The sequence below is a fragment of the Protopterus annectens genome, chromosome 8.part0, assembly GCF_019279795.1.
Source record: "Protopterus annectens isolate FY-2018-M chromosome 8.part0, PAN1.0, whole genome shotgun sequence".
NCBI lineage: Eukaryota > Metazoa > Chordata > Ceratodontiformes > Protopteridae > Protopterus > Protopterus annectens.
In genome coordinates, this window is record NC_056741.1 from 232,173,133 (window position 1) to 232,200,621 (window position 27,489).

Here is a 27,489-nt window from a genome sequence, read left to right on the forward strand (position 1 = left end):
AAAAATCCAGTTTTTGACCATCTTTTGGATAGTAAGAATTTGTCTAGGATAACTTCAAAGCTGAAATGCTGATCATCAGGGACGAGTGTGTCAAACGGATGCTAATATGGACCAGCTTCTGCTACAAGTTTGTTCCAGTTTCACAAGAAAGGAAAAAAGTAAATTTGTCCAGTAACTAAAACTTGTATGGTTTATCTTGGATAACCTTCTATCCACTTGAAGACTGTTTGCAAACACCATTGCTTACCATGTAACATTCCTCCTAAACATAGTCCTCAAGGAAGGACATTTGGAAATGTTGCTAAACTAATCTCACTAATCCCACTTCAAAGTTGGAGATAAAACCAAACTACTTAACTATTGCTTATTTACCTTCCTTGCCCTTATCCAAAATCCTTGAAAGAATTGTTCACACACAACTTGCTAACTACCTTCACAGTCCTAACAAACTTGCTAGATCACAGAATGGTTTCTGTCCTGCTCCTAGTTCTGAAACAACATTTGCAGATGTGCAGAATTTCATTGCAGCTGAAGCCAAAGAAGAAACTGGTAACTTCCCTTTTCTCCTAAACATTTAACACAATAATAGGCATAGTTTTATTCAAACTAAAGGGGTGGCGAAAGCCACATAACTATGGGCTAGGCTTATAAATGCCCTTGGGCAGATAGCCTAGTATGAACCTATGAACACAGTTGGCCACTTAATCCTGCTACCTAATCTGCAGGAAATAGGTTGTAGTGACACTGTTTTCAAATGGTTAACTAGTTATTTACTGGAGAAGAGAGAGCAAGAGAGTGCAAAATGCAACGTGGTACAACGGTTCCCAAAATCTCAGGCCAAAACATTGGAGCCCAACAAGGGTATGTTCGTGGACCATTTCTCTGAGTGTATTCTCCTTTACACTAAAACTTAAACTCTTACAGTGTGCTGATTGCTGTCCATTGTAGTGCCTCAACCTTCTCTACAGAAACTGTGAATATGTGATACTGTATAAGCTCATCACTATCACTTACCTGGTTAAAGTGCTTTAAAGTTATCTTGAATGAAAAAGACCAAAATTGAGCATAGGCTACCTTCACTGTGCTTTGTTCTCCCTCTCTGTTACAGTAAATTTAAATTAAAACTGTAGATCACTGTAGTTAAGTATCAAATCAAAAACAGATTTTCTTTCATGTCTCTCAAATGTCCTGGTTCAAGACGTGCACAAACTAGGCCTAAGCGGCCTTTTCCATATCTTATCTCCTCCTGCTAAATCTACCTTGGAGAGTCTGCTACTTTTGTCCAAGATAATTTACAGGTTTTCTGTAATTGGCAACTTTGTCAGTGCATGCTAAACTATAAAACTGCTAAATTTGTCACCACACATGGACCTCACACTTGCACTGTTCTAAACAGACTGCATAGACCCCGACCTAAAGTAATGGCAAATGCAAAACACTAAATTGTGTATTCCACTGCTATAAACCAAGAAGAACACTTAAAATCATCTGAGGACCTAATTGATATGCCACCACACCTAAGACAATTGACAAGAGACTGACCCAAACCTGAACTGTTTTCAAATTGAAACAAGACTGATTTAATGTTTGTAAAGAGCTTTTCAGCAAGCAACTTGGTTTCCATAATTGTGTAATAACTTAAGTGCAGTATATTTTCAGTCAACTTGTTTGAGTTGCACAATTCTATAACAACTTTTATCTTAAATTTCTTTACTGCCTCTATTGCACTACCATCAACGTCTGCATTATGTTAATATTATTATGTTAATATTATTGATGTTTTACATACTATTTTATTTGCCATGGTCAACTGAGTAGATATTTTTCCACAACTTTTCTACAGTGTCTATTGATTGTGGGTAGGAGTGTTTGTACTCATCACTGTCACAAATTGTTAATATGTCCAAAATTTTTTTCTTTTTCCTTTGGTTCCCCATTGAAAGTGGACTTAACCCAGTAAGGCAACCCCAGTAAATGTGAATACATGTAAATTAACTTTAACTTCATACTAAGCATTTCGGAGAGGACTTGAGCATTTTTTTCTCGGTATCCGTAAACCCTTCCTAAATGCCAAAATCTTGAGTATCGTGATCAAATATTGATCAATCATTATAGCTGTCTGGTTTCTTTGGTCTTTCATATTTGAAGAAATTGTTAGGGGTGTTCCTTATGGGCATGTGGATTTTCTTTTGGGAAATTTTTGCTGTATGATAGGTTTGTCTTGCAAACCCAGCTTGAAGAGCCTCTGTCTTTTTTGACTGTTGGTTATGGCAGTTCTGTTTACTTTTTCTCTTTGGATTTAAAGCTTTTTTCCTTTCTTATACATATATTTTTAATTCCTTCTTTTGTACAGCTTTCCACATTCCTTATGAATAATATAAGACAAACTGCTTGGACGGGCAACTTCACTGGCTTAATAGGAAGCAAACTCCTTTGCTGTTGGAAGATGTGCAACATGTACTTGGATTAATTTTTCAATACTGAGACTGCAGTGCCAGATAAGGGCGGCCACGGTGGTGCAGCGGTTAGCGTTGCCGCCTCGCAGGAAGAGGTTCTCCGGTTCGATTCTCTGCTGGGGTGCCTTCTGTGTGGAGTCTGCATGTCCTCCCTGTGGCTGCGTGGGTTTCCTTCAGGTGCTCCGGTTTCCTCCCACATCCCAAAGACATGCAGTAGGTGGATTGAGCACTCTAAATTGGCCCTAGGTGTGAGTGTGTGCATGTGTGCACCTTCTGTGGAAGGTGCCGGGCTGGCAACTCGACACCATAAAACTCCACTGCCAATCATGAGCGGACAGGTGATCCGCTGTGGCGACCCCTAACCGGGAAAAAGCCAAAAGAAGGAGACTGCAGTGCCAGGTGAGGGGGATGTTGCATTCTTGAGTGTGCTGTCCTTTTGAGTAAGATGTTAAATTGTGGTATCACCTGTATGAGTTTGTGGTAGCTTAGGTGGATGTTGGATCACATGGCACTTATCAAAAAACAGGATGTGAAGTTTCCCAGATGTCCTTCAAGGATGCATCTGCAGTCCTTACATATGGGTTGTCCTGTCTCAGGCAGCCCTTCGGTCGGCCGGATTCCAAAGTCTGGGTCCGGCGTCGGCTGATGTCGCCCTTTTCCCCGACGTCAGAGCACCTGGGGTATAAAAGCGTCAGCCGACGCCATCTTCCTCCGTCTTTCTTGCCGCGAAGTGCCCGAAGCAGAAGCAGTTCGCAAGTGCTGGTCGGCCAGCTCCTGTGATTTCAGCTACCAAAGTCTTCAAAAAAGCTAAGTACCCCGTTGGGGACTCTTTCTTGCCTCAGCCGATGTCAGATCAAACGGTTAAAGTTAATAATTGTTTATCTTGTGGGAAACAAATACCTCATAAGGATTTCCACTCTTACTGCTTACCCTGCCTAGGCCCAGACCACGACGTCTCGGCCTGTTCAGCCTGTGCTTCCTTCAATGAAAGCACTCTTAGGCGTCAGGCAGAGTTTGCAGAGGAATTTTTTGGGGAAAATTTCTGTTATATCATGCCGTCAGAGCTTCCGACAGCTCATTTACCCACAAAATGAAAGGATAAGGACCAACACATGCGGTCCGCGGTTTCGTCCGACTCCACGCCTAGGCCTACCCAGAGTGTCTGTCTCTACTGAAGCCGAATCTCTACCGCTTCCGACCGACGACACCGCACAGCCGGTAACGTCGGTACCGGAGGCCATCACTGGGTCGGTCATAGAATCTCCGTCTGAAACCGGTGCTCAGGAAATATCCGATACCATTTCTGTTGATAAAACTACTCCAACACGTGGGGCAGCCAGGCCTCCTGTATCCATGTCAATTAAGGCCTTTACACGGGCTAAAGCTGCTAAAACAGCCAAAATCTCTCCCTCCCAAGGCTATTCCTCAGGGATCCACTACCGGTTCACAAATTTTAAGTTTGGCTGAAGACCTTATTTCCTTAATCAGGGGCTCTCGGCCACATCCAGACATGGGGCTCTCAACCATCTCCAGGCAAAAGGCCCAGGGTTGAGCAGAGAGATCCCCAGTCTTCTGATGAGGCCTCAGATGACTCTGCCCTTTCAGACTACCAGGAGGAGGCCCTTCCGGCCTACGAGGATTCTGATGCAGAGGAATCTATTCCCTCGGCCTCCCCCCCCCCCGAAGAGTTTTCCTTTGGGGAGACCCTTCACTCCATGAGAAAGCATTTCAAATGGCAAGGCCAGGAATTCTCTGATTCCAGGAAGAGGTTAAGGACTGTTTTACATTTACCTCAGCATAGACCTTTGGCTATTCCTCCTGTTTTAAATATTATAGAAGATGTGTACTCAGTATTTCCCCTGACTCCATTCCTCCGGCTCCTGTCAAACCTGACAGGTACTACAGGGTCCCGGACTCACATCTATACCTTTACAAGGGCCACTCTGCTGACCCAGAAACTATTTCCCAGGGCCCTAAAGGGGTTACAACCACCACTGCCAGGAATCCACTTCCTTCTGAAAGGGAATCCAGGGCTTTAGAGAGATGGGGTAAAAAAGTGTATACTACTTCCACTCTTTCTATGAGAGCATTAAATTGTCAATTCCATATGATACAGTATCAAGAGTATCTGTTAGATGAATTGCATAAAAAAACTATTCTCGCCTGAACCCCTAGACCGCAAGGCGCTTCAGGATCTGGTGCATAACTCTCAGCAGGTTAGCAACCATTTCTTACAGTGTGGTTATGATGCATTGGAAGCTTCATGTAGGTCAGCAATGACAGGTGCAGTCATACGTAGACATGCTTGGCTGAAGGAACAAACACTGCCAGATCATGTTAAAGCAAAGCTTCTGGATGCACCACTGGAAAAACAAAAGTTATTTGGTTCCACGGCTCAAGAGGTCTTAAAGAAATTTGAGGAAAAGGCTAAATCAGTACAAACAGTCAAAGATTTTCTCCAGGTCCAACCACCAAGATTCAGCAGAAATTGGCCTTCTAAGAATTGGTCCTTTCCAGATGCAGACAGATTTCAAAGAGGCAAAAACAGGCGTGCCAGAGGTAGAGGGCAAGCTCGAGGCTCCTACAGAGGACGTCGATGGCAGCCTCCTAACCAGAGAGGTAGTGCAGGACCTACAACTACTGCGCAAGGACAAACTCAATGACTTGACTTTGACTCCGCCAACCAGGGCTCAATTGGAAGCACCTTGGCTCAATTGGAAGCACCTTTGGGCGGAAAGCTATCTTTATTCTCAGAAAATTGGCACAGTATTCAAAGGACAAATGGATACTGCAAATAATAGACAAAGGATACAGATTCCATTTTCATACATTACCAAAAAGACAAGGCATGCCAAACCTGCCACCAAATCAAAGGGCAGAGGCTTTCAAGCAAATTTCCAAACTACTACAAATGAAGGCAATAGAAAAGATTCCTTACACAGAACAAGGCCAAGGATTTTATTCCAGACTATTCCTTGTTCCAAGAAAAGAAAAGCAATGGAGGCCTATTCTGGATTTGTCCGCACTGAATACTTATCTCATTGTGCCAAAATTCAAAATGCTGACCTTACAGCAACTCCTTCCCATGCTGGGCAAGGGGTCCTGGCTGGTAACTCTAGACCTCAAGGAGGCATACCTGCATGTCCCGATCAGACAAAGTTGCAGAAGACACCTCAGATTTCTTGCAGGTTCAGAGCATTATCAATTCTCAGTATTGCCCTTTGGCTTATCTACTGCGCCCAGAGTATTCACGAAATGCCTGGCATTAGTGATTGCACATTGCAGACTTCAGGGGATTCAAATATACCCATACCTGGACGACTGCCTTATACAAGCGGACAACCAACAAACATTGGTAAAGCACTTGAACTATGCCATCTGCCTACTACAGGCCTTGGGATACACAGTCAACATTCAGAAATCAAGACTTGTTCCATCCCAGTGAATAATTTTTCTGGGTGCAAAGCTGGATACAAACACCCAAATGGCTTTTCGCACAGAAGAAAAACAAGAACAATTACCGGATTATTTCAGAAATCTGACAACACAAACCCAGCTGACTGCAAGGAAAATCCTGCAGGCCCTGGGTTTCATGGCATCTTGCATTCTTCTGATGCCACAAGCAAGGCTGCATATGAGGAAACTACAGTGGTACCTAATGAGTCTATGGTCTCAACACAGTCACAGCCTAGAAGCTTTGATCCCCCTCATTCCATGCCTTCAAAAGGAATTTCTGTGGTGGGCACAAGCAAGCCAGTCAAACATGGGTCTGCCTTTCAGCAAGCCACATATCAGCCAAACCATTACAACGGACGCCTCAGACCGTGGATGGGGAGCGCACATGAAGGGCAGATGTATTCAAGGGCAATGGACACAAAAGGAATTGCGCCTGCACATCAACCAAAAGGAAATGCTGGCAGTGATACATTCAATCGAGGCCTTCGAACATTTCCTGCATCAAGGTCACCTGCTAATAAAGACAGACAATACCACAGTTATGTGGTACATAAACAAGCAAGGAGGTACCCATTCCTACCCTCTTTGCAGGCTGGCAATGAATCTTTGGGAACTTTCCCTAAAACTCAATATAGAGCTGCATTTCCAGTTCGTACCAGGAAAGGACAATGTACTGGCGGACAGCCTAAGCAGAAACACCATGGATCCACACGAATGGATGTTGCATCCAGACATTTTTCTTCAGATAGCACAATCATGGGGAAGGCCGGACATAGATCTTTTTGCCTCCCCCCACAACCATCAACTGAAGAAATTCTGCACAAGGACATACCATCCTCAAGCATGGAAAGTGGACACCCTATCCTTCAGCTGGAATGCTCTAACAGTATATGCATTCCCACCTCTTCCGTTAATGACCAAGGTCTTACTGAAGATCAGGACAGAGCAACCAAAAGTGATTCTGATAGCTCCGGACTGGCCAAGACAACACTGGTACCCACTGTTAAAGAGCATGTCACGCACGAAACCGTGGCCTCTACCACAATGGCCACTTCTTCTGACACAGCACAATTACAAAACTCTGCACTCCAGCCTAAAAACCTTGCAGCTGACAGCCTGGAAAATACCTTGACTCCTCGACAGGATAAGCTATCCAAGAGGGTAAAGGATATCATCATGGAAGCTCGGCGGCCTTCCACAAGAAAGGCATATTCAGCAAAATGGAAAAGATTTCGAACCTGGAGCACCGCAAAGGGTCAGGATCCGACAGTGATGAGCATTCCACATATCCTTGAATACTTGGCTGAAATGCTCCATAATGGCCTTTTTTATTCATCCATAAAAATTCATGCTTCAGCTATTTCAGCAGAGTACAACACTGATCCACCTGTATTTTCTCATCCTCTGCTAAGGCAGTTTCTAAGAGGGATAAAAAAACATCAACCCTCCAAGGAAACCACCAGTGCCTACATGGGACCTTAACTTCATGTTGGAAAAATTAACTCTACCTCCCTTTGAACCAGCAGAATCTTCAGAACTACAATTCCTGCCTTGGAAGACTGCCTTCCTTCTGGCCATAACCTCAGCAAGAAGAGTATCTGAGTTACAGGCCCTCATGGCAGTACAACCATTTCTCATTTTCCATCAGGACAGAGTCTCTTTGAGAACCAATCCTTCATTCATGCCAAAGGTGGTATCCAGGGTCTCACTGAACCAAGCTATCCACCTGCCTGCCTTCTTTCCAAATCCACAAAATAAAGGAGAGAAACTTCTGCATACCCTGGACATTCACAGACAGTTGCGCTACTACTTGGACAGAACTAAGACTTGCAGAAAAACTGACCAACTGTTTGTAGCATATGCTGCTGGTGTACAAGGAAAAGCAATTTCCAAACAAACAATTTCAAAATGGATAGGAAATTGCATTAGATTCTGTTACTCTTTTCATGGAAAAGCTGTGCCAGCTAACATCAGACCTCATTCCACCAGAGCAACAGCCACCTCCACAGCCTTCTTAAGAGGGGTGGCTACAAAGGACATTTTAGAAGCTGCTACATGGAGCTCTGTGCATACATTTTCCAAGCATTACAACTTGCCTTTATATTCCAGAGCAGGCTTTGCTACTGCAGTCCTGCAGGGCATGTTAGCTACACCATCCTTTTCTTAGGTCCTACCACCCCCAGCTTGGCTATGGTATTCTACCCATATGTAAGGACTGCAGATGCATCCTTGAAGGACATAGTACAGTTTTGTACCTACCATAAATGTAGATGTCCGATAGGTATGCATCTGCAGTCAGGTTTTCCCTCCCTCCTACCCCTCTGTGGTATTCTTTGGGTACCTATCCCTCATTTTAGCTAGCTGGGGTTATCTTTTATGGTGTATTTGTTTTTTATTGCTGTGTATGATTGGAATTTATTAATTTCTCCAAAATGTAGCCTTCTTTAGAGGGCACCTGGCATCTGGGGCAAGAAAAACTAAGGAAGATGGCGTCAGCTGATGCTTTTATACCCCAGGTGCTCTGACGTCGGGGAAAAGGGCGACATCAGCCGATGCCAGACCCAGACTTTGGAATCCGGCCGACCGAAGGGCTGCCTGAGGCAGGACAACCCATATGTAAGGACTGCAGATGCATACCTATCGGACATCTACATTTATGGTAGGTACAAAACTGTACTTTCCTGTGGTCTCCCCCGAGAAGAAGACACTGACCTAATGTGGGACTAGCAAAGAATAAATTAATAAAATAAGTTCAGCTTTAGCCTGCAAATTTTCCTGTTTTTTTTCCCCTTCATTATCACCAGATTGCAAATGTTATTGTCTGGCAGTTTCTGTAGTAAGTTCTTGTCTTTGCTTTCTCTTTGATAGCTCCTTTACTTTGTATTTTTCAGGCATCACTATAGAGGTGATGTGAATAGTTTGCTTTTTCTTTTCTCCCTGACAGTTGAGCTAGTGAGAGGCCAACTCCTGTAATCCATACTTATGAAGTCAGCATCGTCCTAGCTGTGTCTACTGCTCTTTCTAAAATAACTATGTTAAGTTGTCAATCTCGCCTTCATTCTTGCTGGATGGGATGGGTTCGGAGCCGATCCTCGGCTCCGACTCGGCACTTGCTTTAGCTCGAGAACTCCTTTTACCAGCTCGAGGCAACCCTATATCCCATGATGCAAGGCGGAACTACCCCAGATCTCGTTTGCCGCTTAGCGAAAGAGGTCTCCTTTGCCAGCTGAGGTAAGTTTTTTCTTGGTAAAATAAGAAAAAGTGTAGTTAGGGGTTATTTTTTCCCTTTAGTGTTAGTTTAGTCTGTACTTAGTTACAGCCCACCCTATTCCCTTCCTTTCAAACTTTTTATAAAAAAAAAAAAAATTTCAGTTTAAAGTTTTTAGTCAGGCCTAGTTCCCCAAGTTATTCCCTTCCTGTGTGTCTGTGTAAGGGATTAATTGGTGTGTTTGTTGGGACTGTTTGTGTTTTTCCCTTCTAGGATGTCAAAAGAAGGTAAGGTCTCAGGCTTCAAGAAGTGTGACCAGTGCTGTCAGAAAATGTCTCTGACAGACGGTCACACTTCTTGTGTTTATTGCCTGGGGCCTTTGCACCTGCAGGACTCCTGTGCGTTGTGTCATGCTTTTAGCCAGAGAGTCCTGCAGGAAAGGAGGAACAAATTAATCCTCCGAGGTTTACTTAAACCTGAAGGTTCTCCTCCTAAGTCAGGGTCAGGAAAACCTCTTAAGCCACCGAAGGTTCAGGCTACAGTGTCCAAGCCTCCTCCGGTGGCTCCGGCTCCATCGGAGACGATATCGGCTCCGGCTGGAGTCGATACTTCTTCTGTTCGAGTAGTGGGTTCGGTGCCGGCCGGCTCCGATACCCTGACTACTGTGGCTTTGTCGGCTCCGGCTGGAGCCGACGCTGTATCAGCATCGGAGCCGAAATCCTCGGCTCCATCTGGAGTTCTAGGGACTTCGGCTCCGATGGCTTCGACCGTAAGAGATCTCGGTCCCCTCTATTATGAGTATCCATTCGCCCGGGATCTCCTCTTTGTCGGAGCGGAGCCATCGGAGCCGATCTTCGAGATCTTCCAGGCTGTCTGACCACGATTTGGAGAGGGTGGTAAGCAGGCTGTTGAAGTCTCAGGCACTGGCCCAAATGCTCCATAGCCCGCCTCAACAGACTTCGCTATAGCCCGATTCTTGAGATTCCTCCTCCGACTCCACACCAGACTTCGGAGCCGGAGCTTCTTGGGACAGCGACTGTTTCGATGCCGGAGCCGATACATCCTTCGGCTCCGCTGTCTTCGGCTCCGATCTCCTCCTTGAGACCTTCCTTGGAGGGATCCGGTCGCCTGGTTTCCACTGTCGGCTCGAGGGGCTAGTGGCATCGGACCCTTGTCCGACCCGCTCTCCCTCTCGGGCTTCGGCTTTGGTAAGCTCGGCGCCGACATCGGCCTCGAGCCTTCTCTCACCTTGGAGCCGACCATTCCTGTTTCTTCGAGCGGTGTGTTCCGGTCTCCGGGAGAGGAGCCTTTGAGGTGATGAGGAGTGTCCTGGCCTCTGAGCCTGGTCAACGGTCTATCCTCTAGCTCCTCCCTCATCAGTGCCTGCAGATGCCTCTTGCCAGCCTCTTGCTCTCAGGCCCAGGGATCCATCGCCCCAGGTTTCCCCACTGGGAATTTCCTCCTCTTCCGAGGTTTCTCCTGACCCTGCAGGGGAACCCCTCGGAAGAGGACGTGTAAGAGGAAACACACAGACTCCCCTGAGTCTACTACATCTGATACCGACTTAGATGAGTCTGAGGGTTCCCCACGGTCCCCTCTGAGGATGTCTCCTTTTCAGACATCCTTGAGCTCCTCAAACAGAGGGGAATTGGCCCTCCATTGACCCCTCCGAGGATGAGTCGGTATACCTGGAGGCTTTTGGATCCCGACCCTCCACCTCCTGGGTGTCTCCGCCTTTCGACCCACTCATGCAGGTAGTGGCTCGGAAGGGGTGGGGGGGTCCAGATTCTGTGGAACCTGTCCCCAGGAGACCATCCAAGTTCATCACGGCCCCTTCGGATAAACAGTTCCTGTCCAAAGGGGTGTCTGTGGATGCTATGGTGGTGGCGGCGGCCACTAAGAAGGAACTGGCGGATCCTTCAGTACCTGTCCATCCTCCTAATAAGGATTCTAGGACCATGGACAGGTATGGAAAGCGGATGTTTTCTTCAGCGACCTTTGCTATGCGTTCGCTGAATTACCTTTGTCACTTCACCAGGCTTCAACGAGATATTCTCAAGCAACTGGGAGAAGTAGTCCAGGATCCTTCTGCTGCTGGGGCTCAGGAAAAGATTGCCTCACAGCTTGCTATCCTGAATTCCATATCTAACTCCTCCATGCGGCTCATATCTTATGCGGCCGATGGAGCGAGCAGGGCCGCAGGCACAGGTGTTGCTCTTAGGCGCCAGGCCTGGATGCGCCTGTGTAATTTTATGGACCCCTTTAAGGCGTCCTTCACCAACACCCCTTTGACGGTTCGGCTTTGTTCGGACCTCAGGTGAAGGATACTTTGACCAGATGTGAGCAGGACGGTAAAACTCTTTCTGCCGTTGGAGTCCAGTTTTCCACTCCTTCTAGACCTTATCCCAAGGGTCAGAAGGGGGAAGATGTGGTTCGAAAAAGCCCAAGGAGCTACACCGGACACACGTGGTCAGTTTACCCCCAGAGGCAGAGGGGTAGCAATACAGACGCCCTAGAGGCAGGGGGGGTCCTCAGAATCAGGGCAACAGGGAGTCTCTTCCTGAGAAGCCTTTTCAGCATCCCTGAGGTGTTGCCCGACTGTCCACCCTTGGAGGCAGTCGGGGGAAGAATTTCACTGTACCCAGTAGCCTGGCAATCCCTATCCCAAGAGAAGTGGGTACAGTCGATCATATCCGAGGGTTACAAAATCCCCTTCGAAAAGTTTCCCATACCTCTACAATCCCTTCCAGACATCTCACCCGGTCAAAGGGATTTGGCAAGACAGGAGGTTTCAAAACTCCTGGAAAAAAAGAGCCATCCAGACAGTGCCGGCAGACCAAGTAGGATCCGGCTTCTACTCAAGATTCTTTTTGGTCCCCAAAAGGACAGGAGATTGGAGACCGATACTAGACCTAAGCAGACTAAACAAGTCTGTCAAGAAGGCAAGATTCCGGATGGTCACGCTGCAATCCATTCTGCCCTTTCTGGGCAAGGACAACTGGATGTGCTCTATAGACCTTCAGGATGCGTACCATCACATAAAGATTCACAGACGCTCCAGAAGGTTTCTCCGCTGGGAGCCAGTCATTACCAATTCAGAGCACTGCCCTTTGGCCTCAAAGGACAACTGGATGTGCTCTATAGACCTTCAGGATGCGTACTATCACATAAAGATTCACAGACGTTCCAGAAGGTTTCTCCGCTTTCGGCTGGGAGCCAGTCATTACCAATTCAGAGCACTGCCCTTTGGCCTCACTTCAGCCCCCAGAGTGTTCACCAAATGCATGGCAGTGGTCACAGCTCACCTGAGACGTCGAGGATTCCAGGTGTTTCCTTATTTGGACGACTGGCTCCTCTCCGCCACCACCAAGCATCAGCTTCTTCGGTCCAGAGACTACACCCTACAGCTTTGCAAGAAACTGGGAATTTCGTAAATTTGAAAAATCCTCTCTGCTGCCTTGCCAATCTATCACCTTTATAGGCGCAGAGTTAAATACCGTCAAAATGTTAGCCAGGCTAACAGATCAAAGGATTCTGGACATCCAGAAATTTGTTCAGCTTCTGTTACTAAGCAACAAGATCAAAGCCAGGTTTGTCTTGAAAGTTCTAGGCCTAATGGCTGCGGCCATTGTTCTTCTTCCACTGGCTCGCTTCCACATGCGTCTCCTGCAGTGGATGTTATTCACGCAGTGGTCGTACCACAATCTGCCTATGAGACACGAAATCTTGGTAACACAGTCGTGCAGGGCTCATCTACGATGGTGGATATCTTCCCCTCTTCTTCATCAGGGCCGACCCTTTGTTCCCCCTCCTCCAGTTGCCACAGTCACCACGGATGCCTCCCTGATCGGGTGGGGGGGGCATTATCAGGGCAGAATGGTCCACGGGACGTGGCAACCCATAGAATACCATCTGCACATAAATGTCCTGGAGATGAGAGCAGTGCTTTTAACGTTGCAAGCCCTCGACGACTTTCTTCCCACGGGGACTATTGCAGTACAGACAGACAACATGTCCGTGGTCTGGTACATCAAGAAACAGGGCGGAACCAGGTCCTATCCCTTATGTCGAGAAGCTCTCAGACTTTGGCAATGGGCGATCTCTTCTCAGCGGTTTCTGATAGCAACGCACATCCCCGGCAGGTCCAACCTATTGGCGGACAGGCTAAGCAGATCTATTCTGATGCCTCACGAGTGGTCTCTCAATCAATCTGTAGTAGATCAGATTTTTCTGAAGTGGGGCACTCCTTGTTGCGATCTTTTCGCTACCCCTTAAAACAGCAAGTGCCCAGATTACTTCACACCATTTCCCCTTCCAGGCCAACCCTTGAGAGACTCTCTAACCCAGGATTGGCCTCGGGGACTTCTTTATGCTTTTCCTCCCTTTCCATTGATTCCACAAGTCATTCAGAAAGCCACCGTTTTGAGAGCCAAATTGATCCTCATTGCTCCATATTGGCCTCAACAAATTTGGTTTCCGTCTCTACATCGTCATCTTCTGGTGCAGCCCTGGCATCTGGACCCAGTTCCGGATCTTTTGATCCACCAGTTGGGTCAGCAGCACCGGGCCATTCATTCTCTCAACCTCACTGCTTGGTTGCTCCACTTCCTTCCTTAGCCAGGCTACCAATGATTTCTGACTCAGTCAGAGACATTTTAGTGTCTTCTTTAAAGTCGTCCACTAGAACTATTTATGCTAGCAAGTGGCGACGTTTTTCAATTTGGGCAAACGCCAGAAATATTGATCCTTTTACCGCTCCTGTACATTCTGTTTTGGATTTCCTGGCGGAGGTTTTTCATTCAGGATCCTCGTCATCTACAGTCAAAGTACAACTGGCTGCTATTTCCAAGTATCATGTTGGCTTGCATGACAATAACATCATGTCTCATAGGTTATGCAAGGCCTTTTAAGAGGAGTTTTTCTCCTAAAACCGCCTGTGAAACATCCTCCTCCGCAATGGGATCTAAACTTAATGTTGGCATCCCTAATTCTACCTCCTTCGAACCGTCTGCTACGTGTTCTTTAAAGTTATTGACGTGGAAAACTATATTTTTACTGGCTGTTACTTCTGCAAGAAGAGTTTCTGAGATTCAGGCCCTCTGTATTCGTTCACCTTATCTGGTGTTTCATAAGGATAGGGTTTCGCTAAGAACTAACCCTTCCTTTCTTCCCAAGGTTGTATCTCAAACCAATATTAACCAATCTATAGATCTACCAGTTTTCTTTCCTAACTATTCTGACAGAGCTGAACAGAAGCTGCACTTTTTGGATGTTCATCGTCAGCTCAGGTACTACTTGCATAGGACTAAACAAATTAGAAAATCAGACCAATTGTTTGTCTCCTATGCAGAAAACAGGTTAGGTCTTCCATTTTCTAAAGTGACCTTATCTAGATGGTTGACATCCACCATTTCCTATGTGTACTCTCTAAGGGGCAAACAACTATCTTCTAAGCCAAAAGCACATTCGACCAGGAGTCTATCCACTTCTGTAGCCTTTCAGGATAGACTTCCCATTGACACTATTTGTGCAGCAGCTACTTGGGCCACGCCTCATACCTTTGTGTCTCATTACAAGTTGGATTTGGCCTCCAGAGATAGGGCCAGTTTTGGTTCCACAGTTCTCAAGAGTCTGTTCCATTGAGCCACCCGGGATACAGGTGCTAGGGACGCGGTCCCATCCAGCAAGAATGAAGGCGAGATTGACTACTTAACATTTAGAAGTTATGTACCTACCATAACGTTCCATGTTAGTTGTCTTCTCTCGCCTTCTTTCTTGCGTCCCTCCCTCCTTCCCCCTGGCCTGGACAGATATTGGAGAGTTCCTATTAGATTGCTTCCTCTGGAGCATTGTTATGAGGACTTCTTTTAGGAACCATGGTTCCTAATTATGTTAGGATAGTCTTTAGCAGGGTCAGTTAGCTGCAAAACGAGATCTGAGGTAGTTCCGCCTTGCATCATGGGATATAGGGTTGCCTCGAGCTGGTAAAAGGAGTTCTCGAGCTAAAGCAAGTGCCGAGTCGGAGCCGAGGATCGGCTCCGAACCCATCCCATCCAGCAAGAAAGAAGGCGAGAGAAGACAACTAACATGGAACGTTATGGTAGGTACATAACTTCTAATTTTCACTCTTTGGCTTATTTTTTCACTTGTATAAATGGTTTGGAGATATTTTGGACTTGTTTTTTTTTTTTTTTCCCCGTGTTCCCATTCATGCGCAGATGTGAATTCCTGCTTTTATTGCAGAACTGTAAGTGTCTTCTTGACTATGCCTGGCTCTGTGGTAAAAGTGATTTCCTAATTACTTAATTCTGTTTCCATGATTCTTGCTCTAATCCCACCACTGATGTTGCACCAGGTTTATATCTTACTATCTTTTCATATTGTCTGAGTATCCCTACTTCAATCATATCCCCCCACGGTTTGTCTTTATGTGATGAGATGGCTTTCCTGTGTGTCCTTTTTCTAAAGTTCTTAAGAACTGGTGTACTTCTTTATAAGAGGTGGTTTCTAATAAAAGTGAATTCCCTTTTGTGTTTCTATGTGTACAGTTTCAGTCTTCCTCTACTACCTGTCTGCATATTGCATCCCTCTTTTATACCAGTTCTTCTACTTAGTCTGTCCCTTTTGGACTCATTTGTTAGACGTCACTATCGATGAGCAATATACATTTCATTACGTTTGATATTGTCATCCCAGTTAGGCGAGTATATATTCCCTATAATCCACCCATTTCCTTCCTTGCTATATGACCCACCTGCCCTCAATTTTTAATTTTTTTTGGCTTTCAATCTGTCACTATCAGTATAAGCTCTTTCTGAACACAATAGCTGTCCCCCCCATTACTTTATGGTTATGCTCCTCATTGGGTGTTGGGAGGAAATATCTTAACTCCACTGAACTCAACTGGTCTTTTATTTTTGTTTCTTTGCAGCAGTACGCATGCCCATTATATCTGTTTAATTTACTGTGCACCATTTTCTGTTTTATATGGTGTGTGCATTCTCCAGTGTTGGTGATAAAATTCTGCTCATCATTCCTTTTCTCCCATCTATTCACCCTTTTTTTAATTCCTTCTTGTTGGCCCTTTTGATTACTTTTCCTGGATACATCTGAGCTGGGCTGAAGGGCCCTAAACAGACATTTTAGACATCTAGTCTGTAGTCGTATGCCATAAATATACTTTTAAGTGGGAGCACACTTTTTCCTGTCCGTTCAAAGTAGTTAAATATTTTTTTTGTAGAGAAACTGCGTTTAGTTTACTTTTGGAGGCTAGCAATGTGAAGTGCTTTTTAATTCCGTTTTTGTGAGAAAAAACGACAACTTTAAATTTTTACGGGCTTATACTGCTAGTTTTCCAAGGGAAAAGGGGCACCATTCTAGGCTTGACCATGGAACAAACTTCTAGTCTCATGGACAGTCTTTCCAGCCCTAAAAAGAAAAATGTTAAGCAAACAGCCTTTGCTGCTAGAGCAGGCTAGCAATTTGACTTTGCCTCTGCTGTGGTCAAATCTGGTTCCTCAGACCATTTAATCTTTTACCCCACATCGCTCTTTCGCACCTACGGCCACTAAATATTATGGATTAGCCACAACTTCTGCATCTGTTTGAGACTCTACCCTCCGCGGTCAAGGGAGGGCCACTTATTGGTCCTGGGAGAGGAACTGGAACGTCTTCCCTGTTTAGTCGGAATGTTGAGCTCCTCCCTGGGGAAGCTTCTGCTTCCGTTAACAGCTCTGGTGGCTTAATTTTTTCATGGCAAAAGGAAACCACAACTTAACATGTGATCTGCTCCTGAACAGATTTCTCTGGACAGGAGAAGTTTACAAGATTGGGCTTGGGGACTAATTCAGGCTGTTGATCCTCCTTAAAGATGATTTCTGTTAAAAGAAAGAGATTACTTCTCTTCCTGAAAAGAGTCAAAAATCTAGCTACCTCCTGGGTTCTGTTACACTCTTCCAGAACTCATTCTCAAAGGGAACACAGGTTCTCACTGGAGCCAATAGCTTCCAGGTTACATTTGCCTTTTCTGCAAGAGATTTCTTCCAGATCTTTCTTATCCTTAATCTTCATTCAGGTCTACCATAACTTAGTCCAGAGCGGATGTGGACAGAATAATAAGGAAATTCCTCAAGAACCCAATTCAGTTGGGAGTTCTCCCGTCAAACCCATGAGCTTCAGACCTTCCCAGATTCCTGTTGCTGCTTCTACTCCAACCTGTCCCCCAGTTTCAGAGGTGTCTGATCAGAGAATTCTGGGATTGTTCATGTTGGATTTGAAGTTGTGAGCTTTATCTACTCTGGCATCTCTTTTTTTGATCCATCAGTGCTGGAAGGATTGTGGAGCCATAAGTTCTGCACCAGATCTGGGGGTAGCGGTTTGACTCCACCTCTTGGAGTAGTGGTCCCCCCCCCCCTTGGAGCTAGCTCGACCCCAACTTCTGCTTTGAGACAAGGTCAGGGGGGTTTTCCGTGGCCGTCCTAGTCAGGTGGATTTGGGTAGTACTAGAGTGGTTTTGAGATTTCCTTTGGTCTATGCCTTCACGGCAGTGGAGAGAGCCCAGCGTCAGGAGATGTGACATTCTTGCCACACTCCCCGCCCCCACTCCACAACTGTCAGCCCTGGGTCCTGAACCTGGTCATTTTGCTCCTTCAGGACAGCCAGTCTGTACTAGCCTTGAGTCTGATCTTCCCAGGAATCACCCCTCCATGGACGTTCCTCAAAGTACAAGTGCAAGAGGAGGTACATCATTTTCCCTTAAGAGTCACTAGCAGAAGACAATGGACTTCACTGAAGGGGAGGAGTCCCTCCAGATTGCCTTCAGATTGCCTTTGACATCTCATTTGGAGAGATTCTTCAGCTTACTTGGACAGAAAGGTGGGAGGTTGGTCTTCTGAAGGGTTTACTATCAAAAGGTTGAAATTCATATGGTCTAACGTTCATTTGATTGACAATATGGTCAACACATCAATATTAAGTTGTTCTATTAAGGTGTTCATTTGGTCGACAGGAAGTGCATGCAAATTACCTATCAACATTATGTTGACAACAGGGCAAGGATATACCCACACTGTTGTGCGATCTCAGAGTTGTAATATGTAAGTAGTAGGGGGTGTGGGGGGCACAGCCCCCCAATGGGTGGTGCACACTATTGTTAGCGCTGCAGGTGTTTTTCAACCATTTAAACTGACATTTTTTTTTTCAGTATTTTGAACATTCGGTGTAATGACTTTCGACGTTATGACTGTCGACCTTTTGATAGTAAACCCTTCTGAAGCCCTTCCCAGGAAGTGTGTCTGTTCCTTGAGGCTTTTGGCACTAGCTCAGCTACTTCAAGGGTGGTAACCTAGCAAATAAGATGCGTCTGATCTCTAACTGGGTATGGAAGAATCCGGATGTGGCAGAACCAGTCCCCAAGAAGCCAGACAAATATCTAGTAGATCCAAAGGACTGTGCCCACTGAAGTAAAGGTCCTCCTCTGCAAGCTCCTTTTGGTGGCTGCCACCATCACAGCATCAAAAGAAGAGTCCCAACAGTCCACCCCCCCCCCCCCAGCAGAGTCTCTAGGGCCTTGTAGAGATAAATTTTGCCTTATGATTGCAGAATTATTTGGCGCACACTGTGAGGTTTCAAAGTGGGTCGAAAGTCCCTCCTTTGTGTCAAGGTCTGTGAATGAAAGAGTTCACGACTGGCCACCCTTCAGTCCTCTCCAATGCTTGCAGGTATCTGATCTCTAATACTATGGAGGGTGTATCTAGAGCCACGGGATCAGGCACTATGGTTAGGAGATGTGCCTGGTTGCACTGTGATTTTGCAGAGCCCTTTAAGATGCATTTCATCAATGGTCCCTTGGGATCGACCCTTTTTTGAACCCAAGTTTAGAGAGATGCTCCAGGAGTGAAAAGGACGGGAGAACTGTCTGCCATAGGAATATATTTTTTTATCCCTCAAAGGCCCTTTTTCCAGAAATTAGAAAGGGAGTAGGAAGATGTTCTGAAAATCCCCGGAATTTTCCTAGGACTCCTTTGGAGATACCCCCACCCCATGGTAGGAGGAGGAGCTGTAGTGGTAGAAGGCTCACAAAACCAAGGCTTCAGGGGTCCCTTCAGTGAGAACCTTACCAACTCTTCTGAAGGATTGCCTAGACTGCAGCACTCTGGAGGCAGTCAGGGGTGCTTATCTCTGCACCTAGAAGCCTGGATGTCCATTACCAAATATGTCAGAGTGAAGAACGTCCTCACTAGACGCTACTACATTCCATTTTCCCCTCCACCACCAAAGGTATCTAAGAAATTACCCAACATGCCACCCCATCAGAAAAAGAAGAGAAGCCCTAGAAATCGAAAAGCTGCTAACAAGAGTCAGTCAAAAGGTCCCACCAAACCAACAAGGTTTCGGAACTTATTAGCGATTCTTTTTGTTGGCAAAGAAAAATGGGGACCTCAGGTTAATGTTGGACCTAAGCCATCTGAATTTTGTTTGTCAAACCTCTTAAGTTCCAAATGCTCATGGAGTCCATACTACTTCTTTTAAGGAAGAACAATTGAATGTGCTTGATATGCCTCCAGGATGCCTACTGTTGCATCAAAGTTGACGGACATTTCAGACGATTTCTTCACTTCCAGCTGCTAGCCATTTCTAATTCGGTGCCCTGCCCTTTGGACTTGCACAGCATACCCCCCCCTGGTATTCACTAAGTGCGTGGCAGTGGTCCTAGCTCATTTGAGGTTGCTGTCTCTCTTGGGTCCTGCAACTACTGTCTCCCAAGTTGGTTTTACAGTTCATAGGTGTCATTACATTTGTTCACTGGCAAGATTTTGTGCAAGAGTGCTGCAATCGATCTAGCAGTGCATTGGCTAATAAGTGGATATTCTTATACAAATCTAAATTTGTAGGGGAACATGTGTACTGATGGATTCAAGCACAGGAGGATGTTCTTCGTGTTTCACTGTTGCAGTCATAACTGTAGGGTGCTCCTGCCGGCAGGCAGCCCGAGGTCGGCCAGAATCCCAAAGTCTGGGTCCGGCGTTGGCTGTATAAGCTAGTAGTATCCTGACGTCAGTACGCCTTGGTACATAGCCCTCAGCCGACGCCATCTTCTCCAGTCTTTCTTGCCGTGTGGTGGAAAGCAGCTCGCAAAACGTTGGTTGGCGATTTTCGAACAACGTATTTGGTTGTTGTCGGTCCGAAGTTCTTACTTCTCTTCTCAAAGCTAAGTACCCCGTTGGGGAATCTTTTTCTTGTTCCTCCGATGTCAGAAAAAGTTAATAATTGTATAGCGTGTGGGAAACAAATACCTCATAAAGATTTCCACTCTTACTGTCTACCTTGCTTAGGCCCTGACCACGACGTTTCTTGTTGTCGGTTCTGTGCCAGGTTCAACTCTCGTACTATCAAGCGCAGAATGCGATTGGGCTTTAAATTATTTTGGCAGACGCTTCAATTATAGAATGTCTTCGGACACTACCGGAGTTCAAAAGAAGCGCAAAGACAAAGACAGGCCTCCGAGGTCCAAACAGGACTTGTTGCAGCTGGAGCCAGCGTCCGGTTCGGCTGTCGTCAGTGAGGCGCTTTTGCAGCCCCTGTCGTCCGCCACTTCTGAACCGATGGCCGATACGGACTCCCATGGGGAGCCATCAAGGCCCACTATTTTAACTGCTGCAGGACCTTCGGACGTCGCTCCTTCAGATGGGTCCGGAACCGCTGTGCAGGTACCGGCGTCTGAGGGGGTTTTCAGGCCTACTCACATCACTATTTCAAAGGCAAAGGCAAAGTCAAAGACTCCTACTAAGTCTAAAGTCCCAGCTCAAGCTGCTTCTGAATCCACTCCCAAGACACAAAAACAATTATTGAGGATGGCTGAAGATTTGCTTACAATGATTAGGGGTTCTCATCCCCCTCCTGAGAAAAGGCCTCGACAGGATGTTACTCTGGATTCCTCTGACCAGGCTTCTGTATCTTCTGTTTCTTCCTCTGATCAGGACTATTCCTTTCCCCCTTATGAGGATTCGGATGCTGAGGATTCTTTGCCCTCGGCCTCTCCGCCTGAGGATTTTTCTTTTGGGGAAACCTTGCATGAGATGAGGGAACATTTTCATTGGGAAGGACAGGAATATTCTGCTTCCAAGAAGAGGCTTAGAGAATTTCTTCTTCTTCCTCAGCATAGGCCTTTAGCTATCCCTCCTGTCTTGGACATTGTAGATGATGCTTTTTCTGAGGCTAATCTGAATCCTGATTCCATGCCTCCTGCTCCTTCTAAGCCTGATAGATTTTATAGGGTTCCTGACTCTCATTTATTTTTATTTAAAAACCCTTCTGCGGATCCTTTAACTATTTCTCAGGGCTCTAAGGCTGCTAAGGTTGCTACTTCTAAAAATCCTATTCCTTCTGAGAAGGATTCTCGTGCTTTAGACAGGTGGGGAAAAAAGGTATATACTTCTGCTACCCTGTCTGTAAGGGCTTTAAATTGCCAGTTTCATATGTTTAATATCAGCAATTTCTTTTGTCTGTTTTAAAGCAAAAGCTTGCTTCCCTTCCTGCTTGTGCAGAGGATAAGGAACTTCAGGATGTTTTGCATGCTACTGAACAGGTTAACAAGCATAGCTTACATTGTGGTTTTGATGCTTTGGATGCTTCTTGCAGGGCTGCTGCCTCTGGTACTGTGATTAGGAGACATGCCTGGCTTCGTGAACAAAGTTTACCTGAACAGGTTAAGGCTAAGTTATTAGATGCCCCTGTTCAACAAGATGTTCTTTTTGGTTCTAAGGCTGAGGAAGTTATTAAAAAGATGGAAGAAAAGGCAAAGTCCATGCAGACTGTAAAAGATTTCTTGCAAGTTCAGCCTCCTAGATTTTCCAGGAATTGGCCCTCTAAAAATTGGTCCTTTCCCACGTCTGACAGGCCTCAAAGGGGAAGATATAGGCACTCCAGAGGTCGTGGTCAAGGCCAGACCTCTTACAGATCTAGACAATGGACTGCTTCTTCACCTAGAAGGGGAGAAGACAGATCCCAATCTCAAAGAAAGCATAACTCAATGACTCTCTCGGTTGGGCTTCAGGACCCCTTCACCTGGACGCCCCTCTCGGAGGAAAACTGTCTTTTTTTTACAGAAATTGGACTCATATTACCCAGGACAGATGGGTATTGGACGTGATTTCAAAAGGTTACAAATTCCACTTTCACACTTTGCCAAGGACTCACGGTTGGCCAGATCTGCCAAAACTTCAATGGTCAGAGGCCTTAACTCAAGTGGATGCTCTTCTGGCCATGAGAGCCATAGAGCCTGTTCCACTCTCGGAAATGGGAAAAGGATTTTATTCAAGGCTGTTTCTGGTTCCCAGAAAACAAAACTCATGGAGACCTATTCTGGACCTTTCTGTGTTAAACACCTTTTTGGAAATTCCAAAGTTCAAGATGCTTACTCTGCAACAGCTAATCCCAATGCTCTCTCAGGACGCCTGGATGGTGACATTGGACTTAAAGGAAGCCTATTTGCATATCCCCATCAGACAAGAACGCAGGAAATTCCTCAGGTTCAAGGCAGGTTCGAGGCACTTTCAATTCTCTGTTCTGCCCTTTGGTTTATCTACTGCGCAGAGTCTTCACCAAGTGCCTGGCACCAGTAGTGGCTTACTGCAGACTTCAGGGGATCCAGATTTACCCCTATTTGGACGACTGCCTTATTCAGGCAGACAGCAAAGACCTTCTGCTTCAACATCTGGACTTTGTTCAACGTATTCTCCTCCTACTGGGATTCTCAGTGAACATAAAAAAGTCACATTTGATCCCTTCTCAACAAATGGTATTCTTGGGAGCCCTCTTAAATACAACCTTACAAAGGGTCTACCTCACTCCAGAAAAACAAACTCAGCTGGCTTCTACTTTCAACACCTTGGCAACTCTATCTCAGCTCACTGCAAGGAAATTCCTGCAGGCTCTGGGCTACATGGCTTCCTGCATTCTGTTGATTCCAAACGCAAGGCTTCACATGAGAAAGCCTCAATGGTATCTGAAAAGTGTATGGTCACAGCATTACCACGATCTGGATATTCTGATTCCTCTGATCCCCTGCCTTCAGAAGGAGTTCCTCTGGTGGTCCAGGACATGCACTTTAAACGAAGGAAAACCTTTTCGTCTCCCTCAACCTACTCAAATCCTAACCACGGACGCCTCGGATTATGCTTGGGGAGCACACTTTCTAGACAATTGCCAGCAGGGAACCTGGACAAAGGACCATCTTCACTGGCACATCAATCTGAAGGAAATGTTGGCAGTTCAAAATGCCCTTTTAGCCTTCAAAAACCTTTTACAACCAGGGCCTCTGCTAATTCGCACAGACAACACCACGGTCATGTGGTACATCAACAAGCAGGGGGGTTCTCATTCATACCCCTTTGCAGACTAGCTATGGGTTTATGGGACACAGCTCTAAATTTGAATCTCCATCTCCAGGCTCAATTCATTCCAGGGAAACAGAATCTCTTAGCAGACAGCCTGAGCAGAAACATTTCAGATCCTCACGAATGGATGCTAGACACCAACTTGTTCAACAGGATTACTGCAGTTTGGGGATGTCCCCAGATAGATCTGTTTGCATCCCATCTCAATCATCAGCTGCCTCGCTTTTGCACCAGGTCCTTCCACAAAACAGCTTGGAGAGTGGATGCCCTGTCCTTCAGCTGGAGAAGCCTTTCAGCATATGCCTTCCCTCCTCTTCCTCTACTGCCTCGAGTACTACTGAAGATAAAACAGGACAAGCCCAAGTTCCTCATCTTGATTGCTCCAAATTGGCCTCGACAGTTTTGGTATCCAACCTTAAAGCTCCTGTTCTCGGGGCCTCCTTGGATTCTCCCACTGAACCCTTCGCTTCTGTCCCAGCATCAGGGTCAGTTACTACATTCCAATCTCAAGACCCTTTGCCTGGCAGCTTGGCTCTTCAAAGGAGTTTGATTTCCTCTAGTCTTCCCAAACAAGTTTTGGATGTTCTTTTGGAAGCTACACTGCCTAGCACTAGGAAATCCTATGTCTCTAAATGGAAGAGGATTTCTATTTGGATGCAGGACCGAGGCTCTGATCCTCAGGTTCCTGATCTCTCCTCTATTTTGCTTTACCTTTCGGAACTTTTATCTAAAGGACTTTCCTTTTCTTCCATTAAGATTCATGCTTCTGCTATCTCTGCGCATTTCAGTTCTGATCCTCCTGTTTTTTTCACATCCTTTGGTGAAACAGTTCTTGAGAGGGGCTAAAAATTTGCGGCCTCCAAGGACCCCTCCTGTCCCTGCCTGGGATCTTAATTATGTTTTAGAAAAACTTACTTTGCCTCCTTTTGAGCCTGCTGCATCTTCAGATATTAAGTTTCTATCCTGGAAGACTGTTTTTTTGTTAGCATTGACCTCTGCCAGAAGGGTCTCAGAGTTGCAAGCTCTCATGGCTGTGGAACCATACCTTATTTTCCATCAGGACAGAGTATCCTTGAGGACCAATCCTACTTTCATGCCTAAGGTGATTTCGAAAGTGGCTTTAAATCAGACAATTCACCTTCCTACTTTCTTTCCAAATCCTGAAAATTAAGGGGAAAGGATTTTGCATTCATTGGATATGCACAGACAGTTACGATTTTACTTGGACAAGACTAAAGATTTCAGAAAGTCTAACCAATTGTTTGTTTCCTTTGCCTCCAGTTCTCTTGGAAAACCTATTTCTAAACTATTTCCAAATGGATTGCTTATGGAATCAGATTTTGTTACACTCATCATGGGAAACAGTTTCCAGGGACCATTAGAAGTCATTCTACTAGAGCAGCTGCCACTTCTACAGCTTTCCTCAGAGGAGTCCCTACCAAGGATATCTTGGAAGCTGCCACTTGGAGTTCTGTGCATACTTTTTCCAAGCACTACAATCTCCCCTTGTTTTCTAAGTCTAGGGCAGGCTTTGCCTCTGCTGTCTTGCAGGGTATTCTTGCCTCCCCTTCTATCTAAAGCCTCCTCCCCCTCTACACTGCTTTGGGATTCCACCCTACAGTTATGACTGCAACAGTGAAACACGAGGAACATAGTACAGTTGTGTACACCTACCATAAATGTAGATGTTCGAGTGTCTTCACTGTTGCAGTCGGGGTTTCCCTCCCTCCTATCCCCTCTGTTTATCTATCTTTTCCTTTTTTGTGGTGTATTTGTGTTTCCTTGTTGGATTCATTTTTTGATTTGTTGGGGACTTCTGACATCTAGGGCAAGAAAGGCTGGAGAAGATGGCGTCGGCTGAGGGCTATGTACCAAGGCATACTGACGTCAGGATACTAGCTTATACAGCCAACGCCGGACCCAGACTTTGGGATTCTGGCCGACCTCGGGCTGCCTGCCGGCAGGAGCACCCTACAGTTATGACTGCAACAGTGAAGACACTCTAACATCTACATTTATGGTAGGTGTACACAACTGTACTTTCTTCAGGGTCATCTTTGTTCCACCCTTGCCCAAAGCCATGGTGACCACAGATGCTTCCCAGCTGATGTCCTTCAAGAATGCAACTGCAGTCCTGACATATGGGTTGTCCTGCCTCAGGCAGCCCCTCGGTCGGCCGGATTCCAAAGTCTGGGTCCGGCGTCGGCTGATGTCGCCTCTTCCCCGACGTCATAGTGGCTGGGGTATAAAAGCATCAGGCGACGCCATCTTCTTCAGTCTTTCTTGCCGCGCAGTGCCCGAAGTTCGCAAGTGTCGGTCGGCCAACCAGCTCCTGTGTTTTCAGTTACCGAAGTCATCAAAAAGCTAAGTACCCCGTTGGGGAACCTTTTCTTGCCTCAGCTGATGTCAGATAAAACTGCAAAAGTTAATAATTGTTTGTCTTGTGGTAAACAAATACCTCATAAGGACTTCCATTCTTACTGCCTTCCCTGCCTGGGCCCAGACCACGACGTCTCGGCCTGTGCTCGCTTCAGTAAGCGCACTCTCAGGCGCCGGGCAGAATTTGCTGAAGACTTTTTTGGGGAAAACTTCTCCTATGTCATGCCGTTGGAACAACCGACAACACATATTTCCAAAAAATGGAAGGACCGGGACCGACATTCTTGGCCCGCGTTTTCCACCAACGACATGCCAAAGCCTACCACGATGGAGTGAATCGGTCTCTTCGGAGTCGGTAATTCAACTGCTCCAGACCAACGACACCACTTTACCGCACACTTCGGTCCCGGAGGTTACCCCGGTGCCGGTTGTTGATTTTCCTCCTGAAACCGAAACCCAGGACTTACCTGACACCATACTGGTGGATAAAGTTACTCCAGCACGTGTGGCAGCTAGGCCTCCGGTCCCTATGTCCATCAAGGCCTACACGTGCTAAGGCTGCCATCCAGGCTAAGGCTCACCCTCCTAAATCCTTTTCCCAGGGTTCCACTTCTGATAAACAGATCATGACTTTAGCTGCAGATCTAATTTCTTTAATCAAAGGCTCTCAGGCACACCCAGACAGAGGTTCTCAGCTGCCTGCAGATAAAAGGCCTAGGGTTGAGCAGACAGATACCCTTTCCTCAGATGAAGCCTCTGGGGACTAGATTCCCAGGAAGAATCCTTCCAGGCCTACGAGGATTCTGATGCTGATGAATCCATTCCCTCTGCCTCTCCTCCAGAGGATATTTCTTTCGGGGAAATTCTCCACTCCATGAGAGAGCATTTTCAGTGGCAGGGCCAGGATTTCTCTGACTCCAGGAAAAGGCTACGTACTTTCCTTAAGTTACCCCAGCGCAGGCCTTTAGCTATTCCACCAGTGTTAGATGTATTGGATGATGTATACTCAGACTGCAGTGCTTCCCCTGATTCTCTCCCGCCTGCTCCTGTCAAGCCAGACAGATATTACAGGGTTCCTGAAACTCATAAGCATCTCTTTAAGGCCCACTCTCTGGATCTAGAAACTATTTCTCAGGGGCCCAAAGGAGTGGCCACCTCCACGGCCAAAAACCCTTTGCCCGCAGACAGGGAATCTAGGTCCTTGGAGAGATGGGGCAAAAAAGTTTATACCTCAACCACCCTTGCCATGAGGGCACTTAACTGTCTTTTTCATATGTTTCAGTATCAGGATTTCTTGATGGATGATTTGCAGAAAGTTAGCCTCTCCTGAGCCTTTAGATAGAAAGGCCTTGCAGGATTTGGTTCATAATACTCAGCAGGTTAGCAATCATTTTCTTCAGTGTGGTTATGATGCATTGGAAGCTTCATGTAGGGCAGCTATGACAGGGGCCGTCATACGTAGACATGCTTGGTTGAAAGAACAGGCATTGCCAGACAATGTTAAAGTAAAGCTCCTAGATGCACCTCTGGAAAAACAGAAGCTATTTGGTGCTAATGCACAGGATGTGTTGAAATCTATTGAGGAAAAGGCTAA

The 27,489-nt window shown here is 46.0% G+C and overlaps 1 protein-coding gene across 1 annotated transcript in view; it reads left to right on the forward strand.

The window, feature by feature from the left end:
- Positions 1–27,489, forward strand: part of LOC122808199 (adaptin ear-binding coat-associated protein 1-like) — a 477,147-nt gene that overhangs the window by 168,995 nt on the left and 280,663 nt on the right. The window lies entirely within an intron of this gene.